The following is a 24,374-nucleotide window of genomic DNA, read 5'->3' as shown; positions in this document are numbered from 1 at the left end:
TGTCTCAGGCGTAACTTTGTGGAATTTGCATAACATATTGAAATGTAATGAAATAATTGACTTTGTAATTCCACACACTTTATTTAAAAACACACGACCCAGGTTTCGACGTTGAACGTCATCATCAGGTGGTCCTCATAGAAGCACGCTGGCTATATATACCTTCTGATCATAGGAGGGGGGGGTTGGTCAGAGAGGGAGGTCGGAGGGGTAAAAAGGTTACAATGTAGCTGGGAAGAAAAGAGAATTACATTTTTGATTTAGAAGAGTGGTAGGTCTAGGAGTGGGGAGTGGGAGGGATACAAAATTTCGTTGGCAAGATCATCTTTCCAACGGACACATTTCAAAATTTCTAACTGCTCCAAAGCATCGAGCCTTTGACCTTTTTCTTCAAAATGAATAATTTTTGTCACAAAGTCACTTTTGTGATCACTTTCGATGAGGTGTTTTGCAAAGAGGGATGTTATGTTCTTATTTTTTACACATGTTTGGTGTTCTTTAATCCTTTCTTTAAATTTCCGTCCTGTTTGTCCAATATACTTTGTGCTACAATCCGAGCACTTTAACTCATACACTCCACTCCTCTCGTTTTCGGGGACTTTGTCTTTAGTGTGAGAGATCAGGTTCTTAAGGCATGAACGACTGTAAAAGGCACATTTACAACCCCGAACATGTAAAAGATCCCACTGCCAAATGGCGGAGAATACTATATCTTGGGACTATTTCTCAAAAAGTAATTAAAAGTTTACCTAAAGAAAAAATTAAATGTGCCTTTTACAGTCGTTCATGCCTTAAGAACCTGATCTCTCACACTAAAGACAAAGTCCCCGAAAACGAGAGGAGTGGAGTGTATGAGTTAAAGTGCTCGGATTGTAGCACAAAGTATATTGGACAAACAGGACGGAAATTTAAAGAAAGGATTAAAGAACACCAAACATGTGTAAAAAATAAGAACATAACATCCCTCTTTGCAAAACACCTCATCGAAAGTGATCACAAAAGTGACTTTGTGACAAAAATTATTCATTTTGAAGAAAAAGGTCAAAGGCTCGATGCTTTGGAGCAGTTAGAAATTTTGAAATGTGTCCGTTGGAAAGATGATCTTGCCAACGAAATTTTGTATCCCTCCCACTCCCCACTCCTAGACCTACCACTCTTCTAAATCAAAAATGTAATTCTCTTTTCTTCCCAGCTACATTGTAACCTTTTTACCCCTCCGACCTCCCTCTCTGACCAACCCCCCCCTCCTATGATCAGAAGGTATATATAGCCAGCGTGCTTCTATGAGGACCACCTGATGATGACGTTCAACGTCGAAACCTGGGTCGTGTGTTTTTAAATAAAGTGTGTGGAATTACAAAGTCAATTATTTCATTACATTTCAATACGAAGTTTGATACCTTGACCTCATGACTCCGCAGTATATCTCATAGCTGATTATGCATGCTTTTCTTTTACAAATATGAGTCTAGAATATCAATGCAGATAGAAATATTATGATGGGGGATGCATGAAGCTACAATACAATTAGCGCAGAGGCAGCACTAGGTATTAATGGAAAAGACAGTTTGCAAGAGGTTAAAAAACTATTTTTGCACAGGGCATGTTTATCTTTTTTATGTAACAAGACACTTTTAGGTAAATTCTAAGCGTTTTAAAGATTTCTATGCCGTACAGCATAACCTTAGCTGGGTAGGTAATTAAACATTTTTGTTCAGTGTATATGGTCTGACCACCATTTCTCGCTGCCGCGAATCTGTGTATCGCATGTGAACAAATTCGAAGATTCACAAAATTTGTATTGTAATTGGGAAAAATTAATGCATTTGTCGCTTGATTGTTCTAGTAATTTCTGATTAACCATTTGTTTTACTGATTTACATTTGGATTAATTTTAAACCTCGCATTTAATTTTGAATGTTTCCATATGATATGTTGTTCACCCAACTAGAGGCGCACGTACATAGGCAATAAATCACGCAGAAAATGTATTATTTATGCGTCATTTCCAATTTAAATTGGAAACTCTAAAAGATATATGTCCCTTAAATCTAAGCTCAATTCAATCTAATCACTGTCTTCTTTTAAACGCGCTCGAGTTGTATCAATAAACTGCCGTACCGATCATGTGGCATCAAAATGATGGCGACGTGTAATTAACTAAGAAAGATTCCGTGTTCGAATTATATCACTATCCTTTCACCGCCCTTTCACTGCCATCCCTCCTTTTCTTCTTAATCAGTCTGATTTCTTCATAATCGAGTTATCGGGGTTCGGCACTTCTTTCACCGTTCTACATCAAAATGACTTGAATGTGCTATTTCTTCCACCGAGAGGACGAGCAAAAACATTAGATACTCCAGCGCACGTTTGAGTGTATGACGAGTTGATGGGCTGTGAAATTACGCCGTTTCGCCACTCCCTTACGGCACTCGTCTATGTTGACTCATCTGATCACCCCCCCTCTTACTGTTTGGACGGCTAATGGTGCCTCTTTCTCCCTTCATCCTCTTTTCCACTGGAGCAACGTGGATCGAGGAGAAGAGCTCCTCCTCCGATCGGTCGGAATCATATTGAACGCATCGTGAACGCAGAACGCTTTTGACTTTTTTGCTTGGGATTCCGGGAAAAAATCAATGAGCCCTTTATGTAACGCGAACATGCATCCTAGCGAAGTGGAAATGCCCAATGAAAGATTCAGATGTCGCAAAGCTCGCGGCGGGTGCTTTTTTTTGAGAGAGGTCAACGGGTGGCGATGAATCCGCGGGGGCGAAAAGAAGCTGAGCTTACTCATTGTTGAGACCACGACTGAAATCTTAATGCGATCGCGATAGTACGAGAGTGAACACATATCTAACAAAAGAATTAGTTCGGATTCGGAATGTTATCACGTAAAACATTCAATGAGTTTCATATTTCCCATAGTGAACCCTCCTGGTCAACATTCAGATGAAATTCAGCAATGGGTTTTTCTCCATACAATTGAATATGTAATAAAACCGTATTTTTTTTACAAATAACTCTAGCGTCATGATATCTGAGTGCCCTTAAACACATTGCATGCGGGTGCTGTGCAAAAACTAATGCTTCTTCTTTTTATCATTTATTTTGAAAATATAGAACATGACCTTTGGTAGTTCAAACACTATTTTTTGTATATTGATGGGGAAAGGGAAGTTATGTAAGAATTGGGTGTGGTTCTCGGAGACTCTATTCTAGAGGAAATTTTTAGACTTCACTTAGTGGGGAATCTCTCAAGTCGAAAGTTAGAAGAATCAGCAATATCTCCATTTATTATAATACGAAAAAACAGTATCCATGCTTTATTTTACCCGAAAAAATGACCAGGCAAACGGTAGTGGCGTTGCATGGTGACAAAACCAAACTTGTGAGTGAAAGAGAGTAATGTAGATTGGAAATAAATAATTGCATCATAAAATGTAAAGTGCGTACGCAATGTAAAATAAATTGAAATTATAGTTGGGGAGGCTAACATTTTTATAATAATTTGATTTAACGATCGTACGGGTATTTTTTTCGCCACGATACATATAAATTGAGGTTCTCATTATGAGAAAGGCAAATTGGGGATTTTTTGTCCGATTAAATGAGATTACTTCATTCCAATCTACTCATCTCAGAAAATGTTTTCGTGATTCATTTCCCTATACCATTTTAAGCGTTCACTGAGATATACAAGTATGAATTTAAAGAAACACCAAGACTTTCGGGTTGGAAAATTTAGTTTAACCGGGCTTAATGGCACCAAAAGGAGTCTCCGGCAAAATGGGAATCTTTTGCTAAATTTTGAAATGGAAGAGCATCGAGTAACTGGGGCAAAATGCATAAGCTCGCGCTGTTTTCGGTTTTGGTCATTGCGGAGAACGAAACAAGTGCTCTTACTCCATATTAGATGCAGTCAGCGAATTGGATGCTGGCCAGGCTTGGGTTTGCGCAGTGTCGTGCTCGTTTTGTTTTTACATTGGAGACAAACAAGCATGGCGGTCGGCGAAAAGCGGAGATTTACGTCGAGATCGTGAAAAAACTTAAAGAGCGATGATGAAGAAAATGAAGCGATGAAAAAAAAACAAGGCTGCAGCATAGAGGCGAATCTTCAATGAAAAAATCTATCATGTACAGTCTTTATTTTCTGTAATTCTCAAAATGGTATTTATTGTCGGAGAAATGTTTTGGGCTCTTTGTTATGTTACTATACGGCCAAGATGCAGTGGCCACTGAGCAGTGACCAATCGCTACATTAACCACCCATCTGTACGTCTAGCTGCCCATCATTGCTCGTCTTTAAAAGGATTTAATTTATTTTTATGTACTTTATTTAGTTGAGGCATGTAACTTTGAGGCTGGGTCTTTTAATTTCTCGTTAAACTGGAGTTTAACTCTTATCTCCGCTTCAGGTACAAACTCAGTTTGATGACCGCTAGTTAAGTCCATAACCGACCTTTAAAATGCTCAAATGACAGACGATGTTTCTGTGGTTACAATATTCACTTCACTACTGAGGAATCTTATTTGTTTAAAGAATCGGATTTGTTGGTAATCTCCAAGTTAAGTTAGCGTTCACATTAAATAACGATTGGGTTAAACAACACGCTAAAAAAAACGGGCCCTCGTCAGGTATATCCATAACCGACATAATTTCAGTTGATTGAACTTCATTTTATGGTGTCTGATAATCACAATAGTCTTCTACCACAAATAAATTAAAAGCAATAATTTCTCGTGGCACAAAAAAAAGCTCGAGAAAAAACAGTCTGCTGAATCTGGTTAATTGCCTCATTGCTATTTTTATAAATCAGTTTAATTCGCACCTCTGCTATTGTCCTTTCATTTTTTCTATGCACATTAACTGGTTTTGTTGCATGAAACATGATTTTGTCTTATTTTCTATAGCTTCTGTGTCCCCGTAGGAATGAGTATCCGGGTGCTGGCGCACCTTGGTGTAGGTTGGTTGCGCAGGGCATGAAATTCGATCATACCATCTGGCTCCGACTCCACAGCCTCGTGTTTCAGCGAATTATAAATCGCACGGATATACTGCGTCGTATAGAGAAAATTCCGTGTTGCAACGGAGGTAGAGTGAGTCCGTTGGGCCCCCAGGGAACGGAATCAATCAGACTTAGTGACACAACATTATCGGAGTAATTTCAGAGCGTTTTGTAATCAAATGGTTGCGTTTATATCCAGTGGTCTTTGATGAAAGATGATAATCTAGTGTGAAGGAGAAATTGTCGTTACGTGGCAACTACCATTGGTGGGTTAATTTTTTATTGGGGATCGCTTCTTAGGGCTGGCTGTCTCGTTTTCTTTGGAATATCTTGTTATATCACGATTCATTTGTGAAATAAAATAGGAAGAGAGAGAAAAAAAGGAAATGAGCAGTGATTTTCCTTCATATTATCATCCGTTCTTATGTGGCTGCGATACTTGTCAACGCCTTAGCTAGAATAATAAAAATAACCGTCAGTATCGCCAGCAATTTTCCTCTGCTTCAAGCGAAGTCAGCATCATCAGGTATCACCAAAATACCGTCTAGCAATTCATATAAAACTGAATTTCGCAAAAATATTCAATTAATTATCAATGATGATGCCATCGTACCTGTGAGGGCACCATGCTATTAAATGATGTTAGTAAAACTTGAATAAATGATAAGTGGAACAAATTAAGTCATAAGGGGCCTTTGGCTGAAAGATTTAATTTATGAAATTAGCTTATACAGGGGTAAACTGCATGATTCGTTATCAGTTGTCATAAACGAACAGAAAGCGACACCCGAATATAGAGAAATCTGAGATGGGAATTACTTAAGGCACGTATATTAATGACAGTAATTTATCTCCTGGATACGTATATGCAAATGGTATGCATTGATTGTTGTCATCAAGGGGATAATTTCAACTCCACCTTGCAACGGTAGGAAAGATCACAGTAAATGGTTAATGAAAATTGCCTATGGGAAAATCCGATATAAAGAATTGATTTTACCTCGTCCAACCTTTGATTACAGCTGTCGAAAATAAACGCCACTGCCCTTCGAACTGCTCTTATATATAAAATATTACTCAAGCGTAAAGATGAAAGGGACCAAGTATGATAGAATTAAGGAATAAAGTCTCCAGTCATACGATTATTGTGGCAAATGTTTTCTGCTCAGGGAATTTTAACCATCGTCATTTACGAGGGTCATCCGGAAAGTAGTACCCGTTCGTGAAATAAAGACACAAAAGTAAATATTAACAAACATAAAAAATTTTATTTGAAAGAGGATACTTTAAACTACTTCTCAACATAATCTCCAAGCAAATTAAGGCATTTGTCATAACGTGTGACAAGTTTCTGTATTCCTGCTGCATAGTCCTTCGCCGCCAGCTCATTGAGATACGCGAGGGACCCATCTTGCACAAATGTTTGCATAATGCAGATGGTGTTTAACAATTTCATGAACAATTGTTCGAGAAACATTGGGAAAATGCTCACAGATGTCATCAATTGTGACGCGCCGATTCCTCACGAATTCGTCAACTGAGCTCACCAGTTGGTCTGTAATGACAGACGGTCTCTCCGAACGCTCATCGTCGTGTGTGTTCCCCCTCCCCATGTTGAAGTTGCGACACCACCGCCGAACAGACGACTCGTCCATTACATTGTCTCCATACACCTCCTTTAATTGGCGATGAATATCACATGGGCGAACGTTTCTTGCATTGAGGAATTTAATCACTGCCCTCACTTCACAACTGGCGGCGTTCTCAATTTTTTTAAACATTGTAAACAATCACAGAAACAACACAGGCAATGCTAGCGTCACGCAACTTGGCTCAGAGAAGGCAGACAAGCCACTGAAGCTATCTGACCTCGTCCAGCGGCTACTCGCGTCGTCAGCACTTCATGCGGCACGAACGGGTACTACTTTCCGGATGACCCTCGTATTACGTAATTGTCTTTTTTAATTTTATGTTTAAATCACAAATTTCCTCGGGAGCGTAACTCCTTTGTGTCTTAGGTCCCTGTTGCGCCTTTAAAGATACAATGTTGCTGTAGATGAATTATTTGTGATGGCAACTTCGGATAGTGAAGATATCCGCTTTTACATCCGACGGTGTCCAGATCGGCACGCCCAAACCCTGGACCCGTTTCCCTACTCCCTATATCTTCGAGAATAATTTCTATTCCGAGCTTAAGAAGAGAATGGCGGCGCTCCGTGAAAATGACTAACTCTGAGCGCAGTTTTCGCAGTCAATCCTTCCGACGTCTTGATTCGAGCCCGCGACCCTAGAATAAATGTCGAGCCGTCATTGGTCTCCTCCCGAACGCGATCGTTCAGGAAATAATTGAATCAGCGATGTGCGAAAAGCACTGCTTAACATGTGAGAAAATAAGTAATGAATCTTCGAGGATTCCAATAAGATTAAAGGACTAATTGAGATATGGTCAATTCAAGCATCGATCAAAGGATCTGAAAAATTAGAATCCGTAATTTTACGTGGAGATAAAGCATCTATTGGCTTGATTGGCCTGATTTATTAATTGTCGACATTTCCACATGGTCTCCATGATTAAGTCGTTATCATCGTCTCAATTACGTGTCTTTCTGTTCGAAATTCCTCTCCTTTTGCTTTTACGATGCGTTCAATATGATTTGCCTATCGTGTATTCCTATACGCGTCATTCTCCATTGGTTTGTTCGGAAATCAAGAAATCAGTTAGCATCGCCCGTTTGGAAATTTTTGATAAACTCAATATCATTAGGACCACGGCGTGCTCCCCTCCTAAGTGCAAAAGTTCGGGTCAGATCATCGCCACTTCAGAAAAATATAAGGGTGTGACTCACCGTTTCGCTCCCCCCCCCCAGAAATTAAGCCCTGGGCGAGATGGCAACTAATCATTGATCGTGGGCTGGACTATCTGGGTCGGCAGGCGTGGGAGGGGGGATGAATCTGACGTTGATTCAACACCCTACTCCTAAGGAAGAGGTCTCCCCATAGTTGATCGTCGCAACCGGTGGAAGTGTACATATCCCACTTGAGGTGACCTCTAGAAGTTTCCCTAGTAGGAGAGCGATTTGCGTCGGGTAAAACGTGCTTCAACGCCCGAGGACGTCTCTCGGGCGTGGTGAGGAACAATATGTGGATGCGTGCGCTTGGAACGTAGCAAAGGAAATCACCGGGTAGGACCAGGGAGCGGCGGTCAGTTTGAAAATTTACATTCACATAAATGCTTTTGTAACCTTGACTGTGGATGCCATCCTCTCGTTGGTCAGGACATCAAGAACATTAAGCCTCGGTTTTACCAACAACGGTCAGCGTTTGATCGTTGATTCTGATTCGTTCGTTGTTTCAGTTTCACTGACGCGAATAAACATTAATCAGTAGTGGCATTGTTCAGTTGACCATTATGAAAATCAGGCCGAAATTTCGTGAATAATTATGACGATTATGGCTAATTATAAATGATCGATTAATTAAAAGCTTTGATCGTTGATCAAAGGATCAACAAATGATAAATGAAACTGGGACCATAATTTTGATTGCTTATGCAGTAAAGATGGCACGTCGGACCATCACCGAAAGTATGGAGACGACTACGAATGATAACTTACTTAGGTGAAGATTGGTTTAGGTTTCGAAAAGGGAGGAGTACGCTAAATACCATAGCAGTGTTGAGGTTACTAGTAAAAAGGAACATGGACCACAGCCAGGATATAATTGTGTGTTTCGTGGATTTAGACAAGGCGTTAGAGTGATTGGGGCGCAATCAATGAATATTTTGCAGAAGATATACACTGGAGGATAGGCGAATTATCCTGAAGCTGTACATGCCTCAGATTACACAGTTACGAATAACGAATAAATTCAGGATGGACAGTGTTACGCAGTTGAGTAAGACAGGGATGTTCATTATCTCCTGTTTCAATATTTACCTGTATACGGAGAAAATGGTTACGGAGCCATGGGAAGGATTGAAGTGAAAATTTGTGGGAAACACAACAAATCAGTCAGATTTGCGAATGATCGAGCGTTAATTAGCGAGATAACCAATTGGCAACAATCATTGCTAAAAGCATTACAGAATCTGTGATATCTCTTTCGAAAAAAACCTCGGATACGAGTAGAAGAATGGGCAAAGATATATACCCTACGTGCGAGCTCTCACCTTTTTCGTTTAAATTTGTAAGAGTATACAATGGTTAAACTGTAGGGTCGTTCAGGCATTTCCTTTTTACCCCGTTATCTCAGTTTGTTAAGTATATCTATGGTTGGTGTCCCAGTCTTCACCGTTGTGCCGAAAATTGAATGTCCACTTCTGATTTCCAAAAAGTCACCTTCCACTGGACTGGTAGCTTAAGTATTGGGCGCCATTATTTATCTCTTTGACGGAAGTTTGACCTAAGCTACATGCTGCTGCCTCTTCTTTCATTCTTTCCTAAGCCTCGTTCATATTTTTTCCTCAGGCCTTCAGGGCCATCCGCCACTTTTGAGCGCCACAACCACAATACACTTAAGGCTTGCTTCTTAAAGTTTAAAATTCAATTCAATTTAGTATTCAATTTTCAATTTCTTTAAAAAAACAGTATAAAATTTAGTCTTTATACAGTTGAAACCTTGTGCGCGTATTGTTTGAAGTGACCGTAGATTTCTTTGATTTTTCGAATTTTTCTGCAGGCCGCGGTGGACCGCAATTGACTGAAATCCGTTTAAGTTGAACAACGGTTCTAGGGCCGCCAGTGAAATTTCAATTAAGTGGTAAATATTCTTTCTTTAACGCTTCCCAGCCCAGGTGAGCAAGGAGCCGTACTTTTCGTATCACTAGGACAATTTTTAAGGAAACGAGATGTGTTGAGTTAAAATTTCTTGATGTCATTAGTGAAACTATTCTAGGTCGTATCCGATACACTAGATGCATTCTGCAAATGAGGTATGCTAAAAACGAGAGAGAGAGAGCAATGTTCTCAACCCTTGAAATCTCTTGTAAAGTTAGCTTCAAAACAACCATTAAAGTTTTTAGGAAAGTAAATATTTTTTATCAGCCTACCAGCACATTTTTCGTGAAATGCGGTAATACTATATTTACTTGCTAATGATGGCTTCCGTGAAATGCTGAGCCGAACAAGTACTTTAAACTGTCCCTGCCAAGTGTATACACAAACCAAATTCATTTGTACCTATTGCATAAAAAATTAATAGAGCATTTCACATGCTATATTTATTTAAACATTGTTATTAGAAATTAGGGGACGTGGTAATCTAGCGAATAGAGCACCGGCTATTGACCGGAGGGCTAGGGCTCGATTCCGGGTAATGCCTCTTGGCATTTTCATCTTCACCCAAGCTGTGTGATTTTTACTCCGTGATTTTCAAATATTTCCCCCTGGAAAACGCAGGGAAAGGATCTGACCCCCCCTTAATACCCTGATGTGTGAATTATGTTCACTATTGGTCTTAATACTAGGTGAGCCTTACCCTCACTTATCAAACTAACCTTCGGGTTATTAACTGGGTTCATTGATATTTCTGGGAGCGTAATTTTGGGAGCGACCCTCACGAAGCAATTTTCAGGTAAGAGAAAAACATGACTGCGTAAATCTGAAATTCCTTTATTTTTTCTCCCTTCTGTTTTCATCACATTCGCCGTTATGGGGTACAAGCGTAATTTTTTTCGAGATTGATCTATACTTTTTCCTAAAAATAATGAAATCCACTGCTTTCACCAGTAAGCCAAGTATTTAGGGATGAAATATATGGCCAATCGACCGGATTATTCATGACCTTCACACATATGACTAACTATATTTCTTCTGAAAGCAGAGGGCTGATGATAAGTGGCTGTGTCCAAATAATAAGATTATGAATTTCGTTTGAGTTTGATTTGATTGGCGGAGTATTTACTTTGACAATGACTTTTTTTTAACATTTGGCGAATATCACAACGAATCTTTTCCTTTTGGTGACCCTCAGCGATCTTGTGACTTGTAGAAGAAGTTGTTATTTATGAAGGATTGTCAGTTTAAATATCGGTTCTACCCATCAAATTTGCATAGTCCAGGTTATGTGAATCTAATACTAAATATAATTGGATCCTCATGATTTACCGTGAAAGATTTGAGTTTGTTGTGAAGGAGAGGAATTTTATTTGACACAAGAGAATAATACCTCACTCGTCAATGTATCTATTCAAATTTAGCACGCAAACATGTAAACCTAACCCTCAATTCAGAGACGGCAGTTGAACAGCGTGGAACAAGTGGATTTGATCCCTTTCCTACTAGTATAAATGCTCCCCACTGAAAACAAAATTTCCATTTCAAATAACCACAGCTGATTATTTCCCCAAGGGTTGAAATGAGTGCCGTGAATTTTCGTATAGTTATAGATGAATACACCATGCACCTTCCCCTTGCCCCGAGCTAAGTTTCCATCAAATCCATGGTATTTACCTGAATTATTCCTCCCTGGTCGAGACGTTGGTATCTCCCGCTTGTCCTCTTCTCCTCACCACCGACGAATTTCGACAATCGCTGGGCGTGGGTGTCTCAGGCGATGGCGCCTTGCTTCCTCAACGTCCCTTCTCTCTTTCGAGCCAAACAATCTCTCCGATCACGGCACGGAGGCAAACCTTCTCGCACCGCCGCAGACGACCGACTGGACACAACTCTCTCCGCAGAGGCCTTCCTCCTCCTCCCCGCCCAAGAGTTGGCGCCCTGGTGATATCCTTCACACTATCCCTTCGCGTCCTATTCCCGCGCGAGCTCTCCTCTCACACACGCTGGTCCCCTGCCGCTTTCGCCCGGATCGTAGTGTCCTCAAACTGCCACTAAACCTCCCTCGTCGCTTGCAGAAAGTGATCTCGAAGGCTTCGCGGTGACTTCGCGGTCTTTTTAAGACCGGAGGCACCTCCTCAGTCCCCCCCCCGCGCGCGCCCTCTATTCCTTCCCTTCCTCCCGGATCCCCTCACTCACCTCCCGTCTCCTCCCACGGGTCGTCCTTCCTTCCGTCCTCCCCGGAGGGGGGGATTTCTCGAAACAATTTTTCTCAACGTCTCTCCCCTCCCCCATGCTCCGTTACACTCCACCCCCTCCCGTCTTTGTTCCACAGGTAATCTCTCTATCCTTTTCTTCCTCACTCTCAGCATCTCGTAACGTGGGTGTGGTGAGAGAGGATACAGAAGTTGGAGATAGAGGTTTTCCTTTAATTTTTCTTTCCGAAAGAGCCGGAACCAGTTGCATCCCTGCTGTTTTTGCGGGGTCGTGCTGTTTTGTGTATCTTCTGGCTGATCCTGAGTACTTGATTGGACATTCAACCGAATCAAGTCCTTAACGGTGTCATGAGTCGTACCCGGAATCATCCACCATCTTGGCCGTGATTAGTCCAGAGGCTATTTCTCTCATTTAAAAATGAGTCAGTTGGATGGGCGTGGGCAGTCAGCGATCCTATGGTCAGTCGGCTACCAGGGAAAACCAGGGAGAGCCAAGGATATCTGAAAGCTCTTCTTCTGGGCATGTTGAAGCTGAAGTAGGTGGACAGGAGATCATAGCCCCCAATACGGCTTATTAGTTTAGAAATGTTAGGTTCTTTTGCTTGATTTTCCTCCATTGTACTAGAGACTGATCATATTCTACATCATTTTTCATTATTTTCGGGGGGGGGGGGGGGGCAATTCCTATCCCTGTGCCACTTAAGGTTTTTCTGGGTGATAAATGCAGTGCCCGGAAAATCATACAGCTTTAGAGAAGCTGACGGTGTCCAGAGTTGTCATCCAAATTTGAGCTTAGACCTCAAGTCAGCAGCCGAACACTGACCACAAGGTGCGAGGCAGTCCAAAGTCGCGCACTTCGTCATTTTTAGTCATTGTCTCACAAATATCAGGTCACTTTTTGCTGTTTTCCCCATATCGCTACTTTATCCCTTTAGGTTGATATTTAAGGACGCAATCGCTTCTTCTTTTAAAGTAATCTGCAATAAGAAAGCCGTTGACCCCTACTCGTCATTCCCTTTGAGGCACAGAGGCACTATACATGATGAAAGGCAATCTTTTTTCATCATGTAGTGTATTGAATGCATTGACTCATTTTTTAGACCTCCGAATACAAATGCAAGCATTATACTCTTAAGAACTGTTCGGTCATTTTGAGAGAGTCGATTATCGACGAATCGCCAAGCAAATACGCCAAGCAAAAAATAGCTTGAGGGGAAAGTGAATAACCCTAAGAAGTCGGGGGTGAATGTAGGTGAAGAGACTCTTTACGAAGAGAAATATTAGTAGTCTCAGGAACATGAGGGCATCTATGAAGTGATGTGCGGTTGTGAAAGAGGCGAAAGGAGTAAATCAGAAGCATGAAAGAGATGGATAGAAGGCATTAGTGGGAGGACAGTTTTCTTATCCTAATCTAAAAAGAGGATTTTCTTGATGTCTACCTAATGTTTTTCCAGTTTTGCCCACTCCGACTATTGCATACTAGCCTCCGTGTAAAACTAGATCTGCTTTTCTGTCTGTATTGCTTAACACTTAACAGATATTAACGCACGCATCCTCAATTTCGAAATGGCCGTCGTCAGCCATTGTGTCGTCAAATAGAAGAGGAATATTAGAGCAGATCAGAGTACCACGTTTGAAACATATGGATGTGGTAGAGGTGAAAGAAGGATGGAAGAGCGAAGGGTATGCACGTAAACTCCGAGAATTTCGAGTAAGACATGCACGTGAAACAAAATATTTCGTTACTCATTATATATTATATGACAGACTTTATTTCGGTCTCATCTTAAAATAAAAATCAGTGTCATACAAACTAAATACATTGATTTATTAAAAAGTCATCATCAAATGGGTTGATGTAGATTTTTTTAATGTACATATCTAAGCTTCTCAGCTGTCGCCATGATGTTCAGATTTTTAAATTCTGTTTTATATTTTAAAGGATTCCTGCCCATGTTTTCCATCTCTCTCAGAATGGTGTTACCGTTCCAACAATGCTTATTGCACGAACATAGACATGGCTAAGTGTAGGGGGAAAGCGAATGTTATCTGATAAGCCTACCTTTAGACAGCATAGTGCCTCATACCCGCAAAACCTATTAATTTGAAATGCCATCATGAAGAAAAACACTGCAGTGGTAATGTTTTTGAATAATTTTCCAGTAAATATATTTTATTAATTTCTTCTGGTATTGAATGTGTAATAATTCAATTCCGGACAGTTATCAAGGAACTGAGGGGCAGTTCATTCCCCTGTCATTGCGCTTGGTCCAGCGGTACCAACGCTCACTTAACAGCAGTAAGTGCATCTGAATTTATTGTCCCAGTGGCCAAAACTTTATCACATTTATCACTTTTTCTGACCACCTTCAATGATTGAATTACGCACACCATATGTATTTTGCATTGACTATTGAACTCCTTACCTTCCAGGACTTCAAGCTCATTGAGTCTCACACCTTCCCATCTTTTTGATAATGACACAACCCTCCTTCATATTGAAGGAGAGATTTGTCCTAATACCGACTACTCACTCATTTTTTCTTCCGCAATGCCTACTGGTTGGGTATTATTTACTTTATGTCGAATTCCTCTGCATTAATGCTTAATAGCTGTTTCTCATACGAGAAGGAAAGATGAATTTAAGTAACTCGGGGAATGAGACAAGATTGAAATAATGAATGACCTGGGAAGTAACAAAATATCAACTGTGCCACCGATCTCATCCATTAAACGATTATTGCGAGGTCCCTTCGTGGTTTAACACGTCTCTGTGTCACATTGTTAGCGACGGGACTGCGTCATCTGGAATGTCTAAAGTAAAGATTTAGGTGTGAGGTGAATTCCCTTTTGGGTCTTACTTAGAGTGCTGCGTCCTTATTTGATTGGCTGCTTTGTCAGCTGCTAAGGAGTTGCTCATATAGGAATAGGGAATGATGGAGAGGGGATTTTTGTTTCGGTTGACTCTAAAGTGCCGTGATTTTAGCTAATGTAACAGTATTCTACGTTCGAACTGTGCCTAAAGAAGACAGCGCTCTATTTTTCCGATTATAGTGTGTTTTATCAAATGCATAGGTCGTAACAGTGCGATCATCATGTCTCAAGCATTGGTAAAATCTGTCCAGGAATAAAGTTAGCAGGCTCACACTAAGATCCTTCATTTTCGATGTGGCAATCTTTTGATTTACATAAGTTTTCCCCTTTATTTTCCTCGAATAATTAAAAAATCCCACTTCAGATCATCTTTGTTTTTTTCTGGGAGATTAGATGATACTTCAAAGGTTTCAAACTTATGTTGTATGTGTAAGCGTGGTAATTAGTGAGTGAACTCTTTCCAAAGTCTTGTAATCTATTTATAAATTCATTGGCTCATAAATATTTACAAATTCGAAATGGCTTTCGAAATCTTAGATGATATAAGTGAAAAATGAACTTAATATACCATTATACCTCTGTAATTAATTATACATATTAGGTCAGTCTTAATGTTTCACGATTTTTTTATCCACGGACTTGAGGAAAATATCAATAGTTCTGTTAAATCTCTTCTTACTAAGGCTTCACTTAATATGCTGTGTATTCCCTGAACCTGGCTTATTATGAACTGACAAAATTTTGTATTTGGATTCCCTAATGCTATTAGTTAATATGGACGAATTCAAGGGAAGTAAGACGGTCATCTTCTCCTCTACAAAAATTTTCCCCCACGCAAAACATTTGCCTTTCGAATCTCGTCTTTCTTGTCATAGGTAACTAGAAGGCAGTTATTATAAGAGTATAAAGTCACCATTAGATAATTCCATAAATATATATATACACAGTAATCAACCTGAAAAAAAATATATATACACTCGTATATGAAATAATGAAATTATGCTCTAATACACTGAAAATGGGCTATAATACTAATGGCCATAGGTTACAATGATGAAACTTTCAGAAAACACGTAATACAGTACGCATTATGTAGGCATGTTCTTTGCTATATAACCATCCTTGTTACCAACTACCTTAGGTGCATGTAAATGTTTTCACTTTTCTTCTCTTATTGAAATTTAAGTAAATCAGCATGAAGCGAATCACTTGACTTTTCATTAATCGATTACTCCCGCCTCTTAGATGAAGTCTGAATCTTTTTGCCCCTCGAGTGTGACGCATGAACTTTGAGATTCAATAAAACTGTAGGACAGAACGAAGAACTGTAGTAATATGCACTCAATATAAATAATTCTAAAGACTGCAAGACTGCATTTATTATTTATAGGGGGGGGGTAAATTTATGAAGAAAGGATTTTCTGCAGTCCCTCTGGCTTTTTTTTTGCAAATGTATCCATCGAAAATAATAAGAGCGAAAGTGTGAGGAGGAAGAATCCGGGGTTTCCGCCGGTCTCCGGATGTTCAACAATCCGTCTTTCTTTCCTTCTCCCCTCCCGCGCGCCGCGGGGAGAGATAGCGGAGGGAAAAGGGGGTCAGCGGGGACCACTTGCCTAAATTTGGCGCTATCTCGCGAAACGGCGACGCAGAGAGGGGTTAGGAAAGAATCCGACCAAGGTCCCTCCCCCTCGCGGCGAATTCGTCGTCCCATCTGCGTCCGCTCTTTTGTCGCGAGGCATCAATCAATCATTTTCGTCCTCGCCACCAGTCAGCTGTACAGACCAGCTGTTTATCTCGCATATGCTTATTTTTGGGACATGATATGACAGGAGTTACGGCTTCTGAGTTTTCTTATTGGGCATTAAATAATGTCTCTTTAAGTAAGATATAAATGACGGATTACTTCGAAGAGTGGGTGATGTGATTGATTTATGGAGGACACTCAAAAGAAGAATGAGGAAAATAATTGGTTAGTCTTGAAGCATAATAGCTTAGTGAAGACTGGAAGAAGCATAGAGGGGAGGAATAGCAGAGGAAGGTCAAGGATGAACAGTAAGGCTCAGGTAGTGGAAAATGCCGGTGCAAGATACGTACTATTAGGGAATGAAGAGATTGGCTGGGAACAAGATATGTATATTGGAGAGCTGATAAAGATTGGAAACCCATGACGATGAATGTAAGACAATATTCTGCATCTAATTTTGGTATCTGAGTTACTTGCACGGTAGGGAATCGGCACATTTGTCTATTATTTAATAGTTATTCGAATGCTGGCTGTTTGCCTTAGTTTTACAGCCTGCTTCTTTTTTCTGTTTTATTTCCTTCAGTTCTTCATAATTTTTACCAACCCTTGTGAAAAATCTTGCTCTCTTCCTTCTTCTTCCCGCCAGCACAACATTCTCGTATCTATGACGTTCATCGGCGTCTCAACCATTCCCATTCTCTGTATCCCTTCACTTTTTTATGTTCAGTTATCCTCGTAATCTGCCCTATAAACTCGTGTATCGATGGAATAATCTAGCGAGTAATTTCAACCTCGATAATTTCCAGTGGAATAATCCCAAATAATTACAATATGAACATCTAATTTCAGATAATCAGATTAAACTGGTTTTATTTGCATTTCTTCCAAGCTACGAATCTGTATAATCGCAACAGAATGATCCTTGGCTGGAAATGCAGGGATTAAAATGCTCAGTACCGTATGCTTATCTTATATCATCGTATGTCTCTTTAGTAATGACATCGAAAATATACTATTAGCCCCGTCGTACTACGGCAGGAGAGATAATGTCAGCAAAATTAGATATAAAGCCTAAAGCAGCTATATTTAAGATATCATTTTTCTCCCGAACGATTAGGGATAAGATTAACGTTGACTGACCGCTCTAGGAGGGAAAAGTATTTTGGGACAAAAGTAATAGTAGTGTCATCACCTGCCACACACCCAAGCGGTGGTTTGCTGGGAACCATGTAAATAAAAATGAAAGCATTATACCCATCCAAAGAGTCGATTACAGCCCTCCTTTCTCCTCTGTCTCGTGCCACACACTTTGCGTGTGATATGTCCTCCATCGAGCATCTCCCTTTACTTATTCTAAATACATGTATTTGACCCTAGTCTTCCTAGTGCTGGACACGAGTCTTCAACGTATCACTTTCCATTCTATTTTCACTTCTCTTCCTCCTGAAAAGTCCATTACGTCTCAAAAATATAGCAATTTGATTATTTCCTCATTACCTTCTGTATTGTCTCCTCTTCCTCTATTCTTCTGTATATTTTTTCATTTCTAATTCTGTTCATTTCATCTTCATCATTCACCTCCAGCACCAGGTTTCTTCCCTGTCCTGGTTTCCCAAAGGTCCATGTTTCAGATCGATAGATTGCCACAATACGCACTAATGCTTTCACGTAATGGGTCCTGGTGTGTAAACTAACCTACAATGGTAACCTCAACACCTTGTTTCATTGCTTTGTGTTCATCAGTCATACAAGGAATGTAAATCCACTCTTTGCTCGGAAAGATCAAGTCATTCATCGGACATTATTTGTTCATTTGAGGCATTGCCAGCTGAGCTTAAGCTAAGCCAAGGAGCTCTTGGGATGGGCTCTCATGCAAGCGATCGATGTGACGCTACGATAGTTGAAACAATGACAACCAAGGCTGAGGAGTTGCAATTCCCGCTTACGTGTAATGTCAGTTGTAAATGCGCTTCTACTGAATAGGCGTCCATTGTCAAAATTTCGCACGGCATGGCCTTCAGCTAAAGGAGATCGTATGTGTATATTGTGAAATGCGACAACAAAGGAACCATTTTGCTCGATACGTTCCGTATTACACTCTCCGTCTAGCCGTTGGGGTAATTGGCAACGTTTCCTGGGGTGATGATATTTCCTACTGCGAGAGTTAGCTAATTGGTGGTTATGTCCTTCCCGTGCTACAGTGCCTAATTTCCTTCACTATACATATATATCGCCTTTTCGCTGGAATAGTGACGAAACGAAGGTCTAGGTCCCAAACAATATGGTGATGGCTCCGGTGATTCTGATCCTCCAGCAGTGATCCGGATCCAAAGAATTGAACTCCAGAATCAGATACCTTGATGGGTTTCGGCTGCAATGGCGTCTGTAGTCGGCACATTTGTATGAGAATGATTATAAAATTATGGGATTTAAGTTAATTACGCTTGACTATAATATAATTTGGTGATTAAGAATAAAGAAAATATGCGTATATAAATAATAAAAATTGATTATCTAAAAAGATAGTTTGCCATCAAAAATAAAGTCTCAAAGAGCGGCATTTCACTAGTGGGATATTTGGCGCTATATTAGAGAAACTCATTGTAATGACATCGATGATGGTACAAAGTTGCAATTCTCAGTGAGCCTTCAAGGGGCTCATCTCGGCTTTAATTTTACTCGTGGTGTTCTAGAGTAGTTGTTCACACAATTAGTAAAATAGTCAATTATTTAGTTATGTCGGTTAAAATTGTTTGTTGGGCCATTTGCGGCCCACGGGTTGTGCACTTCTATTATTGAGTGAGAATTGGACAACAGAAGGGCTTCTAATGAAGCTCTTGAAAAGTTATGGATTCAGTGCTCATATCTAGCCAGAAGGCTGCTTGTATCTGGATAGTATTTTTCATTCCAACAATTTCTGTATCTTAGTCTTAGTAATTGGATGACGCGGAGAGCCGAATGACCAGATATTCGAATGCCGACAAATCCAAATACACGCTGCAAAACTAACGGCAGTAGTAATGATCTATTTCGAAAACGTCGTTGGAATCTCCACGTGGAGCATGTCAGGCGATTCGTAATATTCTTAAGTTACCAGGATAAATGGAAAAAAAGTGATACTACACGTGCTGGCAACAGGTGAAGCGTGAGTACCTGAAGTCCGGTGTTCGATTAATGTAGGTACTTAAAAAAAATGAGGTCATTCTAAACTTCAAAGTCAAACCTCACTCTAGCAAGGCTAAAAACATTCACAAAGCCTTTACTCCCCTTTCAAGGTAGCCATGACCTAGCTAAGGCTAAGTCGAAAAGTTCCTGAAAATATATCACAAAAGAAAACATTTTTAATCGATTTTTCAATAAACATTAATTTATCATGTGGGAAATGTTATTCATTATAATATCATTACTAATTTTCATAACTATCATTTCATAATTTTTTTTAGTATTTCAATCGTAGGATTGGTTTACTGCAGCTCATATCTTTTCATTCTATTGTATTATAATGCAAGACAGGTCTGCATATTCTAGGGTGAATAATATGGTGGTTACTCGTTGCCCTGCACATCGCAGTACTGCGGTTGATACCGTGCACTCCACTCTTGCCCGCAGCTGTGGCAGCTCTTGGCGGGCCGACCCACTAGGTCTGCGCCGCCAGTGCCTAATGAGGAAACTGCTGCTCTTCACCATAGGTTCAGGGAGTCTATAATTGTCGTTGTCTCGTTCCGAAATACCATCATTGTGGTTTTTCTGTTAATGTGTGGTTGTATCGTTCCGAAAAGCTATTAAAATATTTTTTCTAGGCAGAATAATTTCCGCCGGTCATGGGTCTCAAACCAGCGTCTTTCGGCTCCACAGGCAGTCCCGCTATCTATGGTCTACCCCCGCCTCATGGGTCACAGGCATCAAAAGTTCCCTCGTGACATCCCAGCGTAGAATATCCCCTAAAGACTATTCGGGTTAAGAGATGGTGTTAATACGGGAGGTTTTGTTAGTCTTCATAAGGAGGACCCACCACGATGTAGGTATCCATGTATTATCAGTGGAAAAAACTTGGCCACGACGTGCGATATGCATCGCCGCGGGTTCTTACTAATGCCCAAGGAAAGTCATGTAGCCTTAGGATATGCTACCTTGAATACGGTTCGAGCCTTTGATGCCAGGTTGGTATCTATTTAAACACGAAGATCGCATGCAAGGATTTGCCCACTAGTTAAACATAGTAATAATGCATGGAATTGTTTTAGTCTCGCATTACATTGATAGTCGAGTCCACAGCGGTAAGTCACTTGAGTGAAATTGGCTGCCGAACAGACCATTTAAGGAATCCTTTTTCCCGCCAAGTATTTGCGACCAAAACTATGTATATAATCACGTACTATCGTTTGAACAAGGGGAAGAAATACCATTGTAATTAATTCCAATACTCACCGATTACATTTAGGTGTAGAAGGATGTTATATTTGAAGTAAATTTCACAATATTTTTATTTATCTCTGCGACATGTGTTTCAAAGCTTAAACATCATCATTAAGTGTAATGGCTGGTGATAAAACATCCCCTGCGACACGCCCTCGTGGCGTGTACTAAAATGTTGATGCACTGGAGAATTTTAACGCTAAAAGTGGGTTTCATGCTATACATATGTTTTGATACCCATATGATGGATACCTTAATGTAGTCATTAGTACCGTTCCTGTATGTTTAACATTTTCGAAAGAGTTCATATGTTCTATTATCTTTATTCTTCTTCTTTATTCTGCAGGTATGTTCTTGATGGTCTAGCGGTTGGTGTGGTGCCTAGTGGTGGTGACGGCAAGGATTTGAGAGATCATGTACTTTGCGACGGAGATTTAGATGATAAAAGGTAGTTGCAGATGATTATCCCCTCCTTATTCACTGGATGTCACTAATTTTACGTTAATCATTGGCATTTTTATCGTGATTTGTATTGGTACTTCTGTGCCTATTATAAGTTGGTTGTTAATACAATCTTCCATCGTTATTGTTAATTATATTTTTTCTTATTCATTTAGTACCCCGCGAGCCACCTTTTGGGTTTGTGGCAGGGGGTGATTACACTCCAGACTACCCCTGATCCAAAACACCTTTCCCTCCAAGCGCGATCGGACAAACGTTATTTTATTCTGATCCGTTATCGTTCGTGGGAAAAATTACATCTTAAATATATCTTTTCTACACTTAATCTCTAATTTTATTGACATAATGTCCCTTAAAGTAGTACGATGGGGCTAATAACACATTTTCACTCATCATTGTTAAAGAGATATCCTTCCAATTTATGCAAGAGATTTAATCTCTAATTTAACCTTCGCTCCGTGAGTGATCCTCAGCATAGATCCTATAATAATTTGGATACGCTACTCAGTCTGTAATACCAGCGTTTCGCAAACCAAGCTCCTCTCCGCTGCTCTCGACCCAAGTCGGCAATCAATCCAAATTTATGATAATCCCATATACTAGTAGCATATTCTAACTGAAGCCTAACTAGCGAAGTATAGCACATCTTTTTAAGCTTTTCATCACGTTTTACCCAACACTCTTCTAATAAATCCTAATTTTTTGTTGGCTTCATTCATGTTAATTCATTAAACTTGCTTTTGTGACTTAAAGCATAATACTTCTCAAAGAAATCGAAAAGGCGGTGGTAGCCCACGCATTGCCGCGCCGTATAAGCATTCCACTGAAGGTATTCCAAAGGACGAAGGTCGCGCCATTCTGTTTCCCTTTGCCCACACTCCGCTTGCTGCAACAAGGTGTTTTCCAATGTTTTTCTTTTTAGTCATCCCGGTACATTCGAATCATCAGCCTTTTTCTCAAAAGTTCTTTGCGCGAAAACGCGTGTGTGCATATCGTCTCGCTTCTCGGAAGCATATATCCGTCGACTGGAACCAGTCGTCTTTGCAAGCCACCACCTCTGATGACTGTTACAATGATCGTCTTTTACCTTGGCAATTAACCGTTCTTCTGGCACCAGTGACACAACTTTTGTTTCCTAAGCTCCGGAGCTATATCTGCGCAATGGGATTTACCGTTCTGAGCTGAATTCGTGTTAAGGGATTGCAACGATGCCATAACCAGCATCGATCTAATTTTGTGAGTGAGCATCATTCACTTTAAAAATGTTCTGTAATCTTTTACTTTAGGATAAATAGTTTTTCACGCAATTAAGCTTGGAGGATATGAAAATTAACTTTGATTTTCCGGTTATTTTTTACATTCAGGAATAGGTGATAGATTAAGCCCGTATTTGAGGATCCGTATTTTCTAAAGTCACGATCCAAAATCAAAGAGAAAAACCTTGACAAAAAGCGAGACCTTTACGTATTAATAATATAAGGTACTGTCTCAGGCGTTACTTTGTGGAAGTTTTTCATATCAGGCGTAAATGAAGGAAGTGTAACTTGGCGGATTCGACAAGCATTTTTATTTTTCACGACCATGGTTTCGTTACGAGGCAACATTATAAGGTGTTCATTGCCAAGTTAGCCTTCCTTCATTTATGCCTAATATTAGTAATAATGTCTAATAATCTAATTCTTATCAAAGTATCAAAAATATGTGTATAAAAATGTACTCCTCCTTATATTATTAAATGTGAGCAAATAATTGTTATCCCAGGATAAGTAAAATTGTGACAATAATATGTTTGAGGTGTAACCTGGGTATGAAGTATTTGCGGCAAAATTATGAGATTGATGAAGTAAGGTAAGTGAGCAAGTAATTTATTGATTATAAAATTATATGTCTAGGATGTACTGGTAATAGACACGCATTGAAGAAGAATTATGCGCTCGTATACTCGTGCAAAGAGAAATGCGAATCATCAATCAAATGCCTGCGGGAAGAGCGAATGGTTTGAGAGAGGTAGGTGTAGGCCGAGAAAGTCATGAACGAATGCGTTCAGAGAGCTTAATGCGTGAAATAGTCGTAGTCCCTTGAACAGGAAGACGTGAAAGAAGTGTGTGAGAAGATGTACCTGTAATATGGGAGAAATTAGTGACTGAGAAATCATCCCTTCCTAATCCAAAAACAGAATTTTCACGTTGTATCTTCCTGATGTTATTTCTGCTTTGACAACTCCGACTATAGCAATCTCAATGCAATGTCCGAATATCGGTCTGCAAGCAAAAATAAATATTCTTCTCCGTTTATATATTTTTTTCAACTTGGGTGACATTAACGCGCATACCTTGCGCGTCGCTATCATCGTTGTATATGGGCGACTTGTAAAATTTGATCAACCAAGATATCCGTGAGTTTAGAGGATGCCATTACCATAATCACTTTCATTGTTTTGGGTACAGTTATTGCAACTCATCTCAAGTGAAGCAACCTTTTTTGCCATATTTACGCACTTGTATTAATGTTCCAGGAGCTACTTTTTCGAAAGGCTCCTTCGTTAAGACATTTTATTTAAGTAATACATAATATTTGTACTAGAATTACAGCATTATATGTTTACTTTTTATTATTATTTTATATTATTCTTAAAAATACACATGTACTGATAGACATTGTCAGGTGGCACACAAGTCCCAAATAATCGCAAAAGATAATACATTAAACCAGACTTCAAAACACAAATCTATTTAACAAAACAAGTGAATCCCCATCCCATTTACAACCATTAATCAGCAAGAAAAAAAGATAAATTAAAATTTTTATTTGTTCTCTGTGCCCGGCATTTTACCTTAAATTTGTGATCATTTCTGCCTATAAAATTTGGGTTCCTCGCCTCTTT

The 24,374-nt window shown here is 39.8% G+C and overlaps 1 protein-coding gene across 1 annotated transcript in view; it reads right to left on the bottom strand.

Moving 5' to 3' along the window:
- Positions 1-11,876, bottom strand: part of LOC139696260 (venom protease-like) — a 79,256-nt gene extending 67,380 nt beyond the window's left edge. Inside the window, exon 1 of the mRNA XM_071594946.1 lies at positions 11,456-11,876. The gene's annotated coding sequence lies outside the window, so the exon portion shown is untranslated. The remainder of the gene's footprint in view (positions 1-11,455) is intronic.
- Positions 11,877-24,374: the final 12,498 nt, after the last annotated feature.

Source organism: Hetaerina americana, unplaced genomic scaffold (genome assembly GCF_022747635.1).
Source record: "Hetaerina americana unplaced genomic scaffold, ioHetAmer1.1.p SCAF_7, whole genome shotgun sequence".
Taxonomy (NCBI): domain Eukaryota; kingdom Metazoa; phylum Arthropoda; class Insecta; order Odonata; family Calopterygidae; genus Hetaerina; species Hetaerina americana.
This window is presented reverse-complemented; position numbering and strand designations above follow the sequence as displayed.